The 19,245-nt window shown below is 30.0% G+C and overlaps 1 long non-coding RNA gene across 2 annotated transcripts; it reads left to right on the forward strand.

Annotated features, from left to right (window-relative positions):
* The first annotated feature begins 7,069 nt into the window (after window positions 1-7,069).
* On the forward strand, window positions 7,070-10,892 carry LOC128281537 (uncharacterized). 2 transcript variants are annotated; one of them, XR_008271762.1, is made up of 4 exons: window positions 7,070-7,115; window positions 9,758-9,866; window positions 9,999-10,094; window positions 10,534-10,892. It is a non-coding gene; the product is annotated as an uncharacterized LOC128281537 (long non-coding RNA). The 2 variants fall into 2 exon arrangements; XR_008271761.1 differs by lacking the exon at window positions 7,070-7,115 and having other exon boundaries at window positions 9,594-9,866.
* The last annotated feature ends 8,353 nt before the right edge of the window (window positions 10,893-19,245 follow it).

The following is a 19,245-nucleotide window of genomic DNA, read 5'->3' on the forward strand; positions in this document are numbered from 1 at the left end:
GATTGTAATGCCCCAAATTTCATAGTTTATTTGAGTGTTAATTGTGACATGTAAATTGATTTGGTTCAGTAGTTAAGGATTTGGTTGTATGCTTGAGGTCTTGTGTTTGATACATTTGCCTTAGTTCTTTTTATTAATTTTGCTCTAAAATCTAGCTTGTCACACCTAGCTTTTTCTTTAATCTTTTTATATTTTTTAAAAAGTGTGAGGCATTAGCCTAATGGTTAATGAGTGTTGTAAGTTTCCTTATGTCTTGAGCTCAAATCCTATTGTGCTCAAAGTTGAAATATTTTTGCTTCTTCTAACTTTTCTATTGTGTCGCCCAACTTGTTAGAATCCTGGTAAAACTCAAATTTTGAATATTCAGATTTATTTTTGTTTTTTAATTATTCCTAAAATCTCTCCCTAGTCGTTATCCTCCACTCCCCTTCATTCTTCCAATCATTTTTCATTTTCACTTTTTTTGCTAAACAACACATCTCTCTTGTTGTCCTCTCCCTTTACTCCTCCTTTCAATTTTTGCACATTTTTCACTTTGGTGATTTCCTCCATTTGTGTTTTCCTCTTGTCGTTTTTCCTTTTTTTTTGTCATTTAGAACTTGCTTTTCGTGTGTTGTCACTCTCTTTTGATTATAGTGCTGGCTGTACGTGATTTGGGTGTATGATATTGTGTTTATATCTCTTCGTAAGTGCTTTTTGTACTCCTCTAAGGTTTTGTATTTATCAGTTCCACGTGGGAGGTATGTGGTTGTTTGGGTTGGCTAATTAGTGTGTAGATGTTAGGGTCTAATTATTTTGTGTTTATGTTTAAGTGAGGAACATGTGGCACATACCCCTACTAATCTTTTTGTGTTTATGTTTAACTAAGTATTTAATCTTTTTCTCTAAAGGCAAGTAACCGAATGCCCCAACCATAATGATTGGTTTGTGTTAGCAATGCTAGGGTCGAATTCCCTAATAATTATGTTCGAATGTTCTAAGTGAGCAAGGGCTGAATGCCCTAAATTGGTTTTGTGTGTGGATACTAATTGGTTGGGGTTTGATGTCGTGTGCATAATATGGACTACTGTTGTAGTGCCGACATCCTAAAAGCAACTAGGTATGTATCCCTAATTTGAAAAATCATAAAATGTGAGTGTAATCAAATGTGTGTAGCCATGACACACTGGTGGATGGGCCTATTCCAAATGGTTTGTTAGAGACGTGTTTGATCGAATGTGTGTGTGAGTGTAACAATATTGTTTTTGCTTTGTGGCTATGTTCAATGCTTCAAACATAATCCAACATGTATGACATTGTGTGAAGCATGTTAGTTCATGTAGTAATATATACACTTATTCATATGAATGTGCGTATTAGCATTCTCTAATCTGTTATGTTTGTATATGAGCATGTTTGGTTTGAGTATGCCTAATTGTGTTATGACATCTGTATGTACATTGGGGTTGGGATAGGTGTATGGTATGGAGGAAGTTCTGGCCGATTCTGACAGTCTACCCGCAAATTTATTTCAGGCAATTTGTTTGCCTTATCTATTTCTGGTGGTACGTTCATGTTATATCTAGCAGCTTGTCTGTATAATACTCTAGTGGCTTATGAGCACAATCTGGTGTGTTGGATGGATGGGTTCTTAGTAGCTTTGTTTGGTGTGGTAGTTGGTCAAAGATAGTGTGCAAGTATGATCTGGTTTGTTTGATACTTTGCATTGCCTAGCATGCCATGTCATTTGATATTTGTTCTGATACAACATATATTTTTGCATATTGTATTTTATTTGATATGCCAATACGCTATAACGCACACTAGGCTTTTAGATTATTCTCAGGTAATCCTCAGGATTAGGATTGGGCTTGATACTCAGGAGCTCTGATTTGGACTCTCGTAATAGATTGGTTTTAAATGATTTCTTAAGTATGGACTTTTTGAATGATGGTTAACATTTTGGGCTTATACTTTGGTATTTGAACTTTGACATTAGGTTTTAGCAAGTTAGATAAAAATGCGGTACATGAATTCACTGTTAATAGATTATGAAGACTGTTTTCAAAATTTGATAAGATATTGATTTTTCTATTGCAAATAAAATCGCACAATTGAGTTTTCAAAAAATGCCTAATTTTAAAACATGGTTTCTAAAGTAACTCGACTTCAAAATAACGAATGTTTTGGCAATAAATTGCTTAAAATTAGTAAGTTTTCTGGAACCAAAATAAAACGAGTTTTCACAAGACAACTTTACGAGTTCAAACAATATTTTAGAAAGGCATGAGTGCTTTAGCCATCTCGTTACCTAATGTAACCTGCATAATCTGGTCATAACGTTTAGGCCGGATTTAGGGTGTTACAATAACCACATGCGTGTGCATAAAAAAACAAATAATTTTATAGAACAATTTAAAAGTACAGTGTTAAATGCAAGCAAACAGTGTCAGTTGTAATATTTATAGTGTCAATGAAACACTAGAGTATTCCAAGGATCGAATCCTAAGGATTGCCAATAAATGTTTTTATCAAGTTAATTACAAGTTAAACAATTACTAATCTAATCGATTCGAAAATTATTAGTGCAAATTCCAAAATAAATTGTTTATAAACTAAATTTTAATTGTCAATAAAACTAACTACTCTAATTTTCTTCCCTATTGCTTTAGACAATGTAAATGATAAAACAATGGTCGATTGATTTGTTAATTGCTGGCTAAGCTAATAAACCTATATCGATTATATTGTTTGTCAGTCTTAGCTAAGAATCTTCTCTTGATCTTATCTTAGACTAAAAGATGCCACCTAGGTTCTCTTATCATCTCACCTAGGTATATAGATCTCCTTTCAGTCTCACTATTCGGCACAATTATATTGCACTATCTAATAATAAACTCTCTTTTCGGTCTCGTTTATCTAGATTTTCCACTAGAGGCATCAATTCTAGCATATTAAGCATTTAAATATAATTGAAAAACTAATTAATCAAGCATAAACATGAACTTATGCTAACAAATAACTAACCAACCAACCATCAAACAATTTAGCACATAATCAAACTTAAATTTCAAACAAGCATTTTATCAAACAAATGGTAGACATAAAATAAAAGTAAAAAGTTTGGGAAAATTCCCATTGAATTGATTGGAATCCGATGAAGCCCTAATCCTCTTTCTTTTACATAATCTTCAACAAGAAGAAATAAATAAAACAACAAAAAGAAAATCTATTCTAAAAAGAAAAGAGAAAATCTAATCTAAAAAAAGTGAAATGAAAAGAAAACTCTATCCTAAAATTATAAAACCTAAGGAGAGTGTTTAGCCACCAAAATCTGAAAACACAAAGATTATAAAGTAGTATTTATAATCTACTAACATTTAACCTAATATTGATCATTATGCCTTGAAATGAAAACAAAGACTTAAGCTTATTTGGACACAAAATTGCCCCTGTAGTGTTGTCACCCGTCAAGTAGCGGTAGTGTAACTTGATACCCAAAACAATCTTGAACTTGGGAGGCTTGGGGGGTCTCGGTATCGCGATACCCAGGCTCTGGTATTGCGATATCACTATAGTTGGCCTCAATTTTCGTTATTTCAGCATTGTTAGGGGTATCACAACTTCCATGTTTCAATATCGCGATACACCTCTTCTAAGTGATGTCTTCTTTAAGTTCAGGCCATTATCAACTCCCTACACCACTCAAGCACATTGTTAGGTTTTCCATGGCACGTTTGGCCAATTTGGGTCTTAAAAGAGCATAAAAAATCACAAAAAAAAAAAAATTATGAACAACAAAAACTAAAAATTGATAAAAGTAAATAAAAGACACCTAAATTGCTTGAGAATAAAATTTTTAAGTGTAATGGGAAGCCTAATTTGACGTATCAAATTATGCCAGATCAAATAGCATATGCATTATTGAATTGTCAGGAGGTATATAATATCAATGACTATTCAAAACATGTTATATGATGTCAAATAATTCTATTAACATATTCATGTTTGAGCATACTATAACAATAGGAAAATCAATTTAATTCACTTATCCACTACCTAACTTTAAACCAATTTCAATTTGAATACATTCAATTCTATTATCATTTAACACCAATATATACCATCCAATCATTTGTTTTTTTAGTCTGTTGACTCATTTGTATTCATTCACCCCAGGGCTCATTTTCAATTGATAGATATACTAGTTTACATACCTTATCTATCTTAACACACATATAAGCATATTGTATCAATTCATTAACATTCCATAACTTCTATACTACTCTTGTCATCTAGGGTTGCCAGACAACGATAATTTTTGCTATCAAGACTCATTATACCATCCTGGATGGCTCGACAATAATGATTTATTTTAATTCAATATTCTACCATCTTGGATAGCCTGAAAACGATGGCTTTCACTATTCTTACAATTTACCATCTCGAATAGCTTAACAACGATGGCTCTCATTACATACACATTCTACCATCCTAAATAGCTCCGCAACAATAGTTTTCTACCTAGGGCATGCCAACTAATTTAACAGTACTTGAGTCCGTTAACAAAGTAACAAAGTAAACATCATAACCACATATTGTGCTTTAATCTCATCACCAATTCATCATTTCATCACATCATATAGTATATTTCAACACAAATTCTTACCAAATAACACATATCAATTCAATCATACTATTTTTTATTCTATTCAATTTAGTCCTTATCTTGAAAATTCAATCTTAATCTGTAATGACCCGAACTTTACCATTACTGGAAAAGTGCATTTTCGGGTCTCCGTTTCTAAAAAATAGATTTTTAAATATTTATTAAAAATATTTACAAAATTAATCGAGTGGTTAATTAGAGTTTAATTAAGTGAATTAGCTTAAGTTAAAGATAATTGGATAAAAGGATTAAATTGAATGAAGTGTGAAAGTTTAATTATAGAATAAAGAAAGTTGAAAGGACTAAATAAGTAAATAAGCCAAAAAGAGTGCCAAGTGTATGGCAAAAATAAAATACAAGTGTAATAAATATAATACACACATTTGTAATACATGTATGTATTTGCTTATTATTTAAGTAAATATTAATGTATTTATTATTATTAAATTGATATTATATGATAAATAAATAAAAGTAAGACAAATGTGTGGTAATAATTGGGTACAAGTGTATTAATAAGAATACATACACTTGTAATGCTTTTATGTAAGTATTAATAGATATTTATTATTTATAAAAGGTATTTATTAATTAAATAATTATATTATAAGATTTTTATGTAAAAATAAATAAAAAGTTGATAAATGTATGGTATTTATAGTGACATGTGTAATATTAGTATATATACATTTATAAAATACATGTATATTTACTTATTATATAAGTATATTATTAAGTTAGTATATATATATATATATATATATATATATATATAACAAAACAAAGTAAAAGAAAAAGGAAAAGAATAGAAAGAAATAGAGAAGAAACGAAACAGGGGAGAAAGAAGGAGAAAAAGAAAGGAAAGAAAGGAAAAAGGGGAAATAGGGATTTTGAAGCTTGAAAGTTTAATAGGTAAGTCAATTTAGCCATTTTTACTTAATTTTAAAGTTTTAGAAGCCTTAGAACAAGGTTTTGATGAAATTAAGTTAAGATTTTGAAAGTTATTAGATTTCTAGATATTGTTTATGTTAAATAAAATGATGAATTAAGGGCTAAATTGATAGAAATTCAAGTTAGAAATGAAATAAGGATTGAATTGTAAAGTAATTCATAAGTTTTATGTTGTAGGGGTTAATTTGAGGAAATTTCGAAATTAATGAGATAAGCTGAAAATTTAATAGTTAAATTTGAGTTTGGATGGAGTTTGAATAGAAATGGAGAATGAATTAAGTTAGTAAAGTGAATGAATTAGTTAGGACCTAATTGGAAATAAGGTGTAAACTGAATAGAAATTCAATTAATTGTTATAATGAGTGCTGAAAGTTAATGGTATAATTATTTTAATTTCTATAGCTAACGTTGTTTCGGGAAATCTCGGCTAAGTAAGGACAAGACAAAAACAACGAGAGTTAGCTTGGAAACTACGGTTTGTATTTCTATAAACCGAATCTAATAATTATTTGTTGAATTTATTATTTATATGAATGGTAAGTATTATTATTATTATGGTATTGAATTGAATAAAATTCATGAATTATTAGTGATTATTGATATTGAATAGAATATGTGAATATTGAATGGAAAATTGAAAAATGTATATTGTATTGAAATTGAATTGCATGTGGATTGATATGGAAAAGTGTATTGAAATGAAACTAAAAATTTGAAAGTTTACTGAAATCCCTATTAACAGTATCAGGCTAGTCGGATATAGTTGGCATGCCATAGGATTGGTGTTCAAGGATATTCCAACTTTGTATCGATGAGACACTATAAGTGTCACCAGACTGTGACTGTTTCGGATTCATTCCGATAAGGTACTTAGTGTACCGTGGATCGTGGATCTGATCGGATTCGTTCGATGAGGTACTTTGTGTACCATGATCGAGATCTATTATGATTCACGGTGTATTCCGGCTTCGACCGATGAAACACTGTATACTATCCCCGGTGTGTGGGTTGGATCCATGTATCCGTCCAGGTCCGAGTCATGTTAATAGGGGTAATTAAAAGTATTAAAGGTTGACTGCTACGGAATAATTGACTGTTATTGAATAAATGATTGTTATTGCATAACTGACTGTTATAGAGTGCCGGAATGTTACTGTATGAAACCGATAAATTGATTGATACTATAAATGTTTATTGATACTGAATCGGGAACCAAAGTGTGAGTAAATCATACGAATAGAAAGTATTAATGTTTAGATGATTTATGAATTCATTTGAAAAGCTAATCGAGTTAATAAATGATAAAGATTAAGTGAATTATGAATAGTTTATTTATGAAGTGAATGATTAAATAATTATGATCATTATATGAATTTATGTGTATGTTATATTTTAAGTATTGGTTTATAGAAATACCACTGAGTTCATACTCAGTGTACGATTTGTTTCCGTGTACAGGTTAAATTAAAGCTAGATTGTTGAATCAGCATCCCAGGCCGATCACGAACTCAATAAGGTAAAACTTGTTAATTGTTGATAATGGCATGTACCTGGGATGTCTTAAGTATGTTTAATCATGTTTGGACTGATTGAATAGAGAAATTTTGAAATGCTTCTTGTCTACAATTTGCAAGATCAGTAAATTTTAAAATACAAGGTTCATTTTGAGTTCACGTGGTTTGTCACACAGGCATGTGACCAGGCCGTGTGAGACACATGGCTTGCACATGGGCATGTTGTTAGGCCATGTGTTCCCTGCACTTAAATTGTTACAACCAAGTTAATACAGGGTGTGTGCCTTGGTTGCCACGGCTGTGTCTTAAAGTTAGTTTAGTAAACGGGCAGGCCACACGGACGTATGTCATGGCCGTGTTTAAAAGTCAGTGTTGCACACGGGTTTAGGACACGGGCGTGTCCCAAGCCGCACGGCCATGTTAAACTAGCCACACGGGTGTGTGGTACTGTTCAAGAGAAGAAAATCTAAAATTTCACGAAAAATTTTTCTAAGCTTCCGATCGAATCCCGATTTGTTTAGTTACACTTGGAAAGTACTGTGGACCCATTAAAGTTATATTTAGATGGATAATATTGCATTTATACTTGTTTATGTGCAAATGTACTATAATGACTGGTAATACTCTGTAATCCTGTTCCGGTAACGGGACGGGGTTAAGGATGTTACACAATCATAAAAATTCAGTTCAAATATCCATTGATAACTCACCTAAATATTATATCACACAAAAAATCATAAATATGCAGAAATTAAATTGATCCTGAATCATATAAATACAAACCGGGGTCCTACGTCACTCGTTGACAACTCTCGCTTTTGCTTTCCCTCTTAATGGCCAACATCGACATTAGCTATGAATAATAATTCAATAATAACACAGTATCAAATTTCATTCAAATCAAATTCAAATAATAAGTCAATCATATTTCACAATTTATTCAATTTAGTCTCTAAACCCAGGACAATCCTAACTTTCAAATCCCAGCTTCGGATTAAAATCTGATTTCACATTTATTCATTAGGGACCTCCTACTTTATATTCCTATCAAAATTTCATAATAGCTTTTCATTTTATTCAATTTGGTCCCTTATGTATGAAACTAATAATTAAGCTTTACAATTTAGTCCTTTTCATAAAGTAAGTTTAATTTCTATCAATTTCACATCAAATTCTTCGAGAAATCAACAGTGGCAATATTCTAAAACTTTAAAAATTTTGTAAATTGGTGTCTGGGCTAACTAAATAAAGCTTACATGACCTCAAATCCATAAAAAAAATACAAGAAAAGGACTTGAATTCACTTACCAATTTAAGGCTCAATATTACAAAATTTTCTTAGGTTTTTCTTCTTTTAAGGGAGGGCAAGGACAAGGATAAGGATGAATGAAGAAAATGACTTCTCGTCCACTAATTTTATTATATATAGTAGGATTAGAGTTTAATTATTTTAGCTTGATTAAGTTAAACTTAGTTTAATTAAATTAAACTAATCATTAAGCTTATTTCGTGGAGATGTCATCATCATCCACTATGCTATTGGAAATTGGTCTAATTTCTTTGGCTAATTACTAATTTAATCCTTGAGCATTTCATTAATTAAAACTTTATAGGGATTAGAATTTTACAATTTAGTCCCTAAGCTCTAATTAACCTAAATTTCGGCCAAATTACTTAAATGAATTTCAATTCATCAATATAATAACTCTCTAAATATTCTTATTTAATATTTATGGACTCGATTTACGAAAACGAGATCCTAAAATCGTATTTTCTGACACCACTGTAAATCAAGTCGTTACAATTTAAGGACCAATTTTATAATTAAATCTATAAAGATACAAACTTATTTAAAAGGTTATAGAAGAAAAAGATAATTCAAGGACTTGTTTCTAGCCAAAAATGAATCAACTTCAAATTTCCATAATGGTTATTTCAAAATCCAAAATCAAGGAGTATGGACTTCTTACTGTACTCATAGTTCTTTAATGCTACGTTTGAAATTTTGAATTCAAAAATTTGGATTTGGAATTTAAATTATTATATAAATGGTAAGAATGAAATAGACTAATTTGTTGAGATTAAATCTGTATATATTAAAAACATATAAATAAAAATATGTATTTGTCAAATCCAAAAATATTTTAAGAAGAAAATATGTAAATTTGAGAAATAATCATGAATATTACCATTCTAAATAATCTACTATTCAATTTAAACTATTTTAAAATCCAAATTCTAATTCTAAAATATTAGTTTGCAAACGCTACTTAAAAATTTCAACCCATTTTCTGTACTCGTAATGTATCAAACTCAAAATAAATTTTAGCGTAAAATCCTTTCAATTTGGTGACCGCTGTTCCAAAAAATTTTCATTTTAGTGGTACGATTAATCCATAATGGCATCTGACGTGGCATACCATTTGTTGGTCAAATCCCATTATAAAATACTTTTTTCACAAGTCAAAACTTTTGCACCTATCGAAAGTTTCTTCCTCTTCCATAACCCCATAACCTTCGCCTGCATATATCTGTTGAATGAAATTACATAAAATATCAAAATGACATATGATCAGTTTCATTAACTCACTGTTTATTCTTTATCTTTTGGGGTTTCGTATAATGGGTTTCCAAATACCAAAAGCAAACCATGTCCAGAATCTTTTAGAACAAGCCTTAGAGCTATGGAGAAAGAAATCTCAAACAAGGTTAATTTGCTCCACCAAAGTGCTGAAGAATGTGAAGAGCAAGGGGTACTATTTATCTCTTCTTATCATTTTTGCATGGAAGCAATATATATTTGCATGAAAGGTTCACATTTATAATACGGTCAATGCGAATTCAGACTTTGTTTTTATGTACTTTAATTGTATTTCATGTTTTAGGTGAGCATTGAAGTTCAAATTACAGCTGGGGTTCCCATAAAGAATGTTGTTCTATGAAGTGCTTACCTCAAAGGCAGCATGGGTTGTACTTGATAGGTAAATAGTTTGAGATCATCATTTGCCTTGTAATTGTTTGTTTTATATTGAATCAATGAAAATGGTTCCTTCCACAATCAAGGTTTTCCATCTCTCCTCTACTTTAATACTTTGCCGGATGAGACTTGTTGATTTTGCAATTTCTCATATACGTACACATCTCCAGAATTGGTTAGTTTCAGTGAACCAGATACTGTAGACCAAAAGATGATTTACTCCATGTCCAAGCCTATACCTCTATCAAACCTTCACTTTATTGAATATATCAATCCTTCAGAAACCTCGTCAAGAAGATACTCTTCGACTCATAACTACAGGATCTGAAGAAAAAAGGACTCGTATATGCATACATTAATATTTTCTTTCCTTTTTCTTCACATCCTTCAGTATTGTTGTATTTATAAACTATTTATTCATTTAATTTATTTTTCTGGTCCAGTAATGGCTTCTTCATTAGCCAACACAGTTTGCGAGCGGAGAGTAAAGGGGCAGAAGGAAGGTGCGACGAGTTTTGTAGGCTAATCTGGTGTTGGAAAAATTCGGTTAGGAAAACGATTTTTAGTTATAGTAGAAGTTTAAAATTTTTGAAAACCGAGTTAACTTGTGATATTCATATCAATAATTTTTTTCTGAATTTATAGTGATATAAGAGAATTCTAATTGAATAAGAATAACATAAATAATATTTATTTAATAGAAAATACTCCTCTAGTCTATTTAGGAGAGTGATGGGCGGCACACACTAAGGTTGCCACCCCTCCCTTATCATATGAGGGGATTAGACTTCTCATGTATTGAGTCTAATTATATGTACTTTTTAGAGTTTTGACCAAACACTTTATAATTTAATCTAATTTAATATTTTTTATTTCTCAAAATAAATATTAATTAATTAATTTAATTAATCAAATTAAATAAATTAATTTCTCAATTAAATAATTTTCTCAACTCAACTTTGATTCCATTAAAGTCATGACAACTTTACCATAAAAGAATATATAAGGAAATATATTTAATTTTTATATTTAATGGATTCATGATGACTAATTAATTAATTTCATTTTCAAACTTCAATTATTTAATCAATTATATAATTAATTAAATAATAATTCAAAAACTTTAAATTAATTCTTAAGTCATATCTATACTTAGTGATAAAATGCATTTATTTATGAATGCGGTCCATTTTTCTAACGTAATTATTTCCATTTATTTTTGTTCATTTGGTTCTATATACAACTCATTTCTGGTTTCAACGAGCTAACAGAGAAATCGGTTGAACATATATAATTAGGGCTTAAGTAATTTATAATTAAGTTCCAACTTTTCCCTTATTAGTTATAAACTCATTTAATCACGAAGTCATCCTACTATAGTATCGCAATTGAGCTCTCCCAATTACATACCATTACAGAAGCTACTTAATCAGTGGTCGTCTAATGATCTTGTCAAAAGTTTGTTACCCTCATAGGATATTCTTAATATTTTAGGATAAATTCGTTCTCCTAATATGATCTTATTTTATCTCATAGTAATCATTACATCTTCTTTCATAAAAATTCAATTAATATCAAATAGTAATCAAGTCATATTTATCACAAAACAAATGACTTATGGTCACATTTACTTTTCATCTATCATGAAATACCGATGGGAGGATATTATTTACCCATTAGTTGGGCTATAAATTCCACTATTGTGAATGATGTTACATATAGCAAAAGTCGTATACCAAATGCACCAACTCTCGGTTCCTTATCTATTTCAACTAAAATTTTTACTTACATCAAAGTATATGAGTCACGTATACATAGTCTATCATCCACTCAAGATTAAGGTATGTCACACTATAGACATTACAAGTAAATAAATCCATAAACAAATATAAGATTTATTTTACTTGGGTTCTATCTAATATACTATCATTCCAGTCAATCACATCAATGTCTCTATCTTCTAGGAGTCATCTACTCTGATGCTCAAGACAAAGCACATTCCCAAGTAGACTTGATAGATGGCATATTAATTTTTCAATCGATTTGTTCATTTCCGATTAAACTAACGTGATCGATGTTTAGGTTCGTCTACAAATACTTAGTATTAATTAAAGGTTAGATAACAAATGAGTCAACATTTGATTCCATTTTGCTTTGCATGCAAAAAAAAAGAGAGGACAATATACAAAGGGTATTAATGTAATTAACAAATATTTTTATTAAACCAATATGTTCGAAAAATACAAGTGTACATAGACAAAAAAATACTACACTTAGGTCACATATCTAACCAGTGTGTGGGAGGAAAAAAAGTTGAGTTTGGAAAGATGTATCATCCACTTATTCGAGCTAGTACCTTGTAACCCCCTTAACCTGAATCCGTCACCGGAATAGAGTTACGGAGCATTACCGGAGTTACCGATTTATTTATTAGATATTTGATTTCATCTAACGTTCATATTTGGAACCAATTAAAATCAATCATATTGTCCCTTAAACATACTTATTTTTCTCGACATGTTTTACTTGAATTTATTACTCGTCTCAATATACTTAATTTCCTTGTATCAATGTATCAAAGATAATCACATATTGACATATCACGATAAATATCATTCTCTTGCCATTTCTTCATAAACATAAATCAAATAATTTATTATATCAATATTTCATGCATTTAAAAATAAAATTCTTGCAATTTAATCCTTATTTCCAATCGTTATTCTCATACAAATTGATAACAACCCATGTATTGTATAAAATATCGAATTTTTCATAATTTCAACACTTTTCAATTTAATCCTTAAAATATGTTTTTCACTGATCTTGAACTAAATTAATAATTTTATTCAATTTTGAAATTTTAAATAATAAAATAATCCACTTCATGCATATTGGTCATTTCTAACATTTTTACAAAATTACCCATAAAGTTTTACTTTTATTCAATTTAGTCCCTAAGCCTAAAACATGCAAATTAGCTATGCTAGCTGAATATTCATACATATTTTCCTCCTCCTCCTCTCCATTCCACATCCTTAATTTATATAATATGTTTATAAGTAACATTATCTATAATTTCACTATTTACTTATATGTATATTCAAAGCTGTCTATTTGAGTCATAGTCACTAAATTATTTATATCTTGAGCTACAGAACTTCAAATTAAGATCCGTTAACTTTACGTGAAACTAGACTCACATGTATTCTTACCATAAAATTTTCAAAATTTTTGGTATAGCCAATTAGTACAGTTTTTTTATTAAATTCTCCCCTGTTTTGCTATTTGACAGTTCTAACCACTCTTCACTGAAGTTTAATTATCTCTTTAAATAGAATTCAAATGATGTTAAGTTTCTTATAAAAATAGACTCATTAAGGAATCTAACCATATAAATTATGTCCCAAAAATTATTTTTGTATAATTTTTAATGATTTTTCCAAGTCAGAACAAGGGATCTCAAAATCATTCTGAACTAGTCTCACAAAAATATAAATATCTCAGAATACAGAATTCCTTTACTTTCTCTATTTATTTTATATGAAAAATAGACTCACCAAGATTTAATTTCATATCTCATTAAGCTTCTAATTCAATTTCTACCATTTTTGGTGATTTTTCAAAGTTAGCCTATTGCTGCTGCCCAAAACTACTTTAGTGCAAAATATTGATTACCAAGTTTATAACACTCTTATTTCCATTCTCTACCATATTTCCCATTATTTTCTCTCATTTCCCTTCACTAATATATCAAGAACATGGATCCTTATATAAGAAAACTCTACCTTTGTAGCACCCCAAACCCGGCCCAGAAGTTATGGCCGGATCCGGCATGCCACATCAAAAACGTAAAAAAAAAATTTCCATTCTAAGTCCGAAAATCCTACTTGATGTTCAAAAGATTAATTCATTAAGGGTTAAAGTGAATGGAAGTCATGCACCGGTAGGAAACCAGAAAGAGGTGGTGAGTCCATCGGACTGCTTAAGTACCAAGCTCCCTTCGGATCCAATCCTAGACATGCATACTACCATTGCCACACCTTAACGTCATGGATATTTCTAGGAAACCGATTTGATTAAGTCATTTTTAGGAAAAGTGATTAATTTTGGAAAATACTTTCATTGCGGAAGCTTTGCTTGTTGTCGTGTTATTTTGAAATCAACTGTTGTTTTTGAAAACGCGCCCTAAAGCTATCCAATTTCAATAGTTAAAATAAGTATTACCTATCTTAGTAATACATATTAAAACCATCAAATACATAGCGATCTGATTCTGTATGATGGATAAAAATAAGCTTTGCATATTTAGCTAATATATGGGTATTATAGTAATTTAGCTACTTTCAGGGTTTTTATGCATATCTTAACTATTTATGTACTATCAGAACACTTACACAAGATACTTACGAATTGGGCCGTTGGCCCATGAACCCGATCTTTGGCCCATTAAGCCCAAATTATCAAAATGTACGAAATCGCGCGTACTGCAGTTTATTACTTTAGATTACCAAATATACAAACCCAACTATTTTACGAGCATTCGCACACTCTCAAATTCCCAAAATACCGACTTTTCGGTATTTCGGCTTTTCGGCTTTTGCCAATCGAGTCTATGAGAGGGTGTCGATTACACACATTGCTTATGCGACGATATCTTGTGAGATCCACACACGAACCGCCTACAATTGGATTACTAACACGTTAATCTAACTATTCAAATACAAACTACGTATTAACCCCTTATAATATTCGGCCAACCACACCTACAGATCATAGTAAGCTTATAAGAAATCAATAAGCAACTCATTAACAAATTTTTGTCAATGTTTACCACATAATCATAATTTCACTGCAAGCTGTCTTCCTGAGCAACAGTCACTAAATCATTTATAACTGGAGCTACAAAACTCCAAATCAAGTTCCGTTAATTTTCCCTGAAAATAGGCTCATATATCTTCTATCCATAAAATTTTCAGAATTTTTGGTTTAGCCAATCAATACCAGAATTTTCTCAAAGTTTCCCATGTTTCACTATTTGACTAATCTGACCACTCTTCATTACAAATCAAATTTCTCATTGTACAGAATTCAAAATATGTTCTTGTTTATTCCATTTGAAACTAGACTCATTAAGCTTTAATTACATAATTTATGAAGCTTCTAACTCATCTTCCACAATTTATGGTGATTTTCCAAATTCACATTACTGCTGCTGTCTCAAGCAGATTTATTACCAAATCACTCTTTCACACATAACTTGCATGCATGTTTTTTTTTTAAACATGTATATCACCAATCAATCATCACATATCTATGATTTTACTTAAGTATAATCTCCATTTCATCATTTTAAAGCACAACATATTAGCCGATTTGTTTTTCCTTAGCATCTAAGGCACATGCATGCTCATTTGTTTGGCTCAACTTCACCTATCTTCCATTTTTCATCAAAAGAACATGAAACAACAATCATTTCCTTCATTTTAATTCATGACTAAATGCTCACAACACAACTAAAAATCAAAATATACTTCAAGAGTTAAGGTAGAATCAAGAAGAACTCATGAAGCTCAAAATAGAAACAAGGTACCAAGAACTTACCTTCAATTTTCCTCCTCCTAATGACCGAATACTCAAGAGCTTTCTCCTCTCCTTTCTCTTCTCTAACTTCAGCTATGATGAACAAAGATGGACAAAACTTTGTTCTTTTCACCCCTTTTTCTTTTAATAAAACTTCATATTTCATCCATTTAATTCTTTAATACAAAAGACATGAAATTCTTATCATAAAATATTTACCTAACCCATTATCATGAAACATTTACCTAACCCATTATCATGGAACATTTACCTAACCTATTATCATGGAACATTTACCTAACCTATTATCAATTTGTATCAATTTGTACCATAAATTATGGATATCAAGTGCACATTTTGTCTACAACAACATGATGACCAGCCACTACATGTAAAATGGGAGGTTTGTCATGCAAATCCTCCTATTTTGCACTCCTATTTATTTGGCCACTTCAATTTAGCCTATAGCATTTTCAAACATTTTCACATAGGTCCTATTTCATAATTTCACCCCCTTTTTCTTATGAAACAAAAATTAACTAAAATTGTCGGGTTCTATCTTAAGCTTGGGCTTTCTAGAGGCCCACTAACATAATTAAACCTATGCCAACATTCACAGAATTCCCGAAAATTGGGGCGTTACAACCTTAACCTCATTTTCATGCTTTTGATATTACCTTACATGAGAAACTCTACTTAAAATATATTGAAATCTTAAAATTTTTACCTTGTCCCATTGATTTTAATCTTTAACTTGATTTTTCTCTCTCCTCCAGCTTCTATTTCTTGAATCCAACTTGATATTCCAACTCCCCTTAGTTTCCTTAACATTTTTCTCTCTTGGTAGCTATGAAAATTCTTTTGATTTATAGGTGAAAGGGGTGAATCTTTTGTGGAAGGACTAAATTGTAAAGAAAACAAAACTTTATTTCTTCTCTTTTCTTCCGGCGTGAAATGCATGGAGAAAGATGGATGGTGTATATTTTTTTTCCACACACACACACACACACACATATATAGACTAAATAAAATAATAAAATAATAAAATATATTATTAAAATAATAAATAATAATTATCTAATTAAATAACTATAAAATATCACCAACATCATCATTACTTTCTAGATTTCTCTCTCTTACAATTGACTATTTTGCCCTCCGTGATCTTTTAAAATTCCATTCTTGAGTCATCACTTAATTTGGTAAAATTACAATTTAGTCCCTCATAATTCTTCACCTATTCAATTTGGTCCTTATTCATCAATTTTCCTTGGTTTCTAGATCATTCCACCCTTAAAATATTTACATTATTAATCCTTCAACTTTTTCATATTTACACTTTAATCCCTCAAATTTTGAGTATTTACTCTTAGGCAACAAAACTTTTCTCACTTTTATAATTTAGACCTTTCTTGAATCAATATGTCATAATATACTTCCCAGTGACATAACTCAAATTTTCTCTTCTTGTCACTTTATTTTCTTATTTTACTATATTAAGGATAATATCTTACTGTAGAAATTTTCAGGGTGTTACATACCTAAACTCGAGTAAGAAAGGTTACATTTTAGGACAATTACTTTATTCAAGAACCAAATTTATTATTTAAGTTCTTCTCATTTTTTATACATTTTTAAAGTCATTCAGGTCTTTTTAGACCATTTCTAGGTTTTCTCTAAAATTTTATTGCATTTAGGGTTTGTTTGGTACTCTTTTGGATAAAAAAGAACAAGGTAGAAGAAAACAAGATCAGTGCAGGGACATCTTGGGGCCAGTATCGTGATACTAGATTCTTTGATGCTCTTGCCGCGGCATCTGGCCTCTTATGTTAAACAAGTCAAAATTTCTTTTTATTTGTGTTAATATCAATACCACATAATCTAATATATGCATCAATCAATTTAAATCCATATACTATTTCAATTTATCAACAAATACTATTGTAATTCATCATACAACAATTATTCACTTACTGTCTCAACAATTTCATTTAAACTTCTCTTACATATTAGCAATCTTATTCCTTATATCAACTTCTTAGCATTACAACTCTTCTATTATTTTCCTCCTCCTCCTCCTCCCTTGGGGTATTTGCACTTTTGATCTTTCAAATTTTCATATTTATATTTTGATCTCATAAATTTTGAATATTTACACTAAGGCCACAACACTTGTCATATTTTTACGATTTAGTCTCTTCCTTAAATTAATACGTCATGTCATATTTCTTTATTTACCTTCCTTTGATATCTAACTATCTTTACTTTTATTGATCTTATACTTTATTTCACTAAGAATCTATCATATATTGTTTACGACCAAGGGGTTTTGGGAATGTTACAGAAGATAAATAATAATAAGAAGTATAATGATGAAAGAATGAAACTACTAATTGGCACAAAAGTTTTGACTCAAAAAAGTATTTTATAATGGGATTTAACCAACAAATGGTATGGCACATTAGATGTCGTTATGAACTTAATAGTTGAGTGATTAAAATGAAAAAAAAAATTCTAATGGCGATGATCAAATTGAAAATAAATTTTTTTGATTGACCAAAATGAAAATTACCACAATGTTGAGTGATATAACTAAAATAATTGATCCTAAATTTTAGGAAAAAGTATTCAAATCCTTGAAGATGGATAAAAATTCTATTTGCTCTCCTAATATTAAAAAAAATTGATTTAATGTTTAGAAATTGATGAAACAGATGCAATCGATCTCTCTAAAATTTATTTATTAATTGAATTTGAAATAAAAATAATTATCCTTTATTAATTACTTATTATTTTATTTATTATTTTATCTTTTTTATTCAATAACTTTCAATTAAGAAATAATAGAAATATAATTACTTGTCAATTATTTTCATTGTTATTAAATTAAATTATAAATTATATCATATTATAATATGGAAAAATATTTGATACAAGTGGATTTTTTAGACTTCATAAGATGTTGGTGATAATACTCTAAAACGACATATTTTATGTGCTAATTGCATGCTTATTTTGAGTATGATCCTACTAATTTGGATTATTTTGTGGTCTTTTATCTTTTAGGGACTAAATTAGAGGCAAGAGGAAATTTAAAGTCAAAAAGCACGAATTTGAAGATATAATGGGCCAACATGCAAAGAAAGAGAGAAGTGGTGCCAAAAATGCAAACATGGAAGACCCAAGGACTGAAATACAAAAGAAGAGATTTTATAGCACAAGACTCTATTTTAATTTCAATTATATTAGGATAATTATTAAGGATTTTTATTTAGATTTAAATTTTAGGATTTAATTTCATTTATCTTTATTTATTTGTATTTATCTTTTAGAAGTTCATTAGGAATAGACTAGGTTTTCTAGTACTATAAATAGGGGATGGAGTGGCACATATTTGACATCTCTTTTTTTCGTGTAAACACTCTCTCTCCGAAAACTCTGTCTTTTTATTCTCTCTATATTTTCTTCAATAAAAATCTCATTTATATTATATTTGTTTCTTTCCCAAAAATAATGAGCCACTAAACCAATCTAGCCGAAGGTTGTCAAGATTCCCAAAAAAGGTTTATGAG

This window comes from Gossypium arboreum, chromosome 10 (genome assembly GCF_025698485.1).
Source record: "Gossypium arboreum isolate Shixiya-1 chromosome 10, ASM2569848v2, whole genome shotgun sequence".
NCBI lineage: Eukaryota > Viridiplantae > Streptophyta > Magnoliopsida > Malvales > Malvaceae > Gossypium > Gossypium arboreum.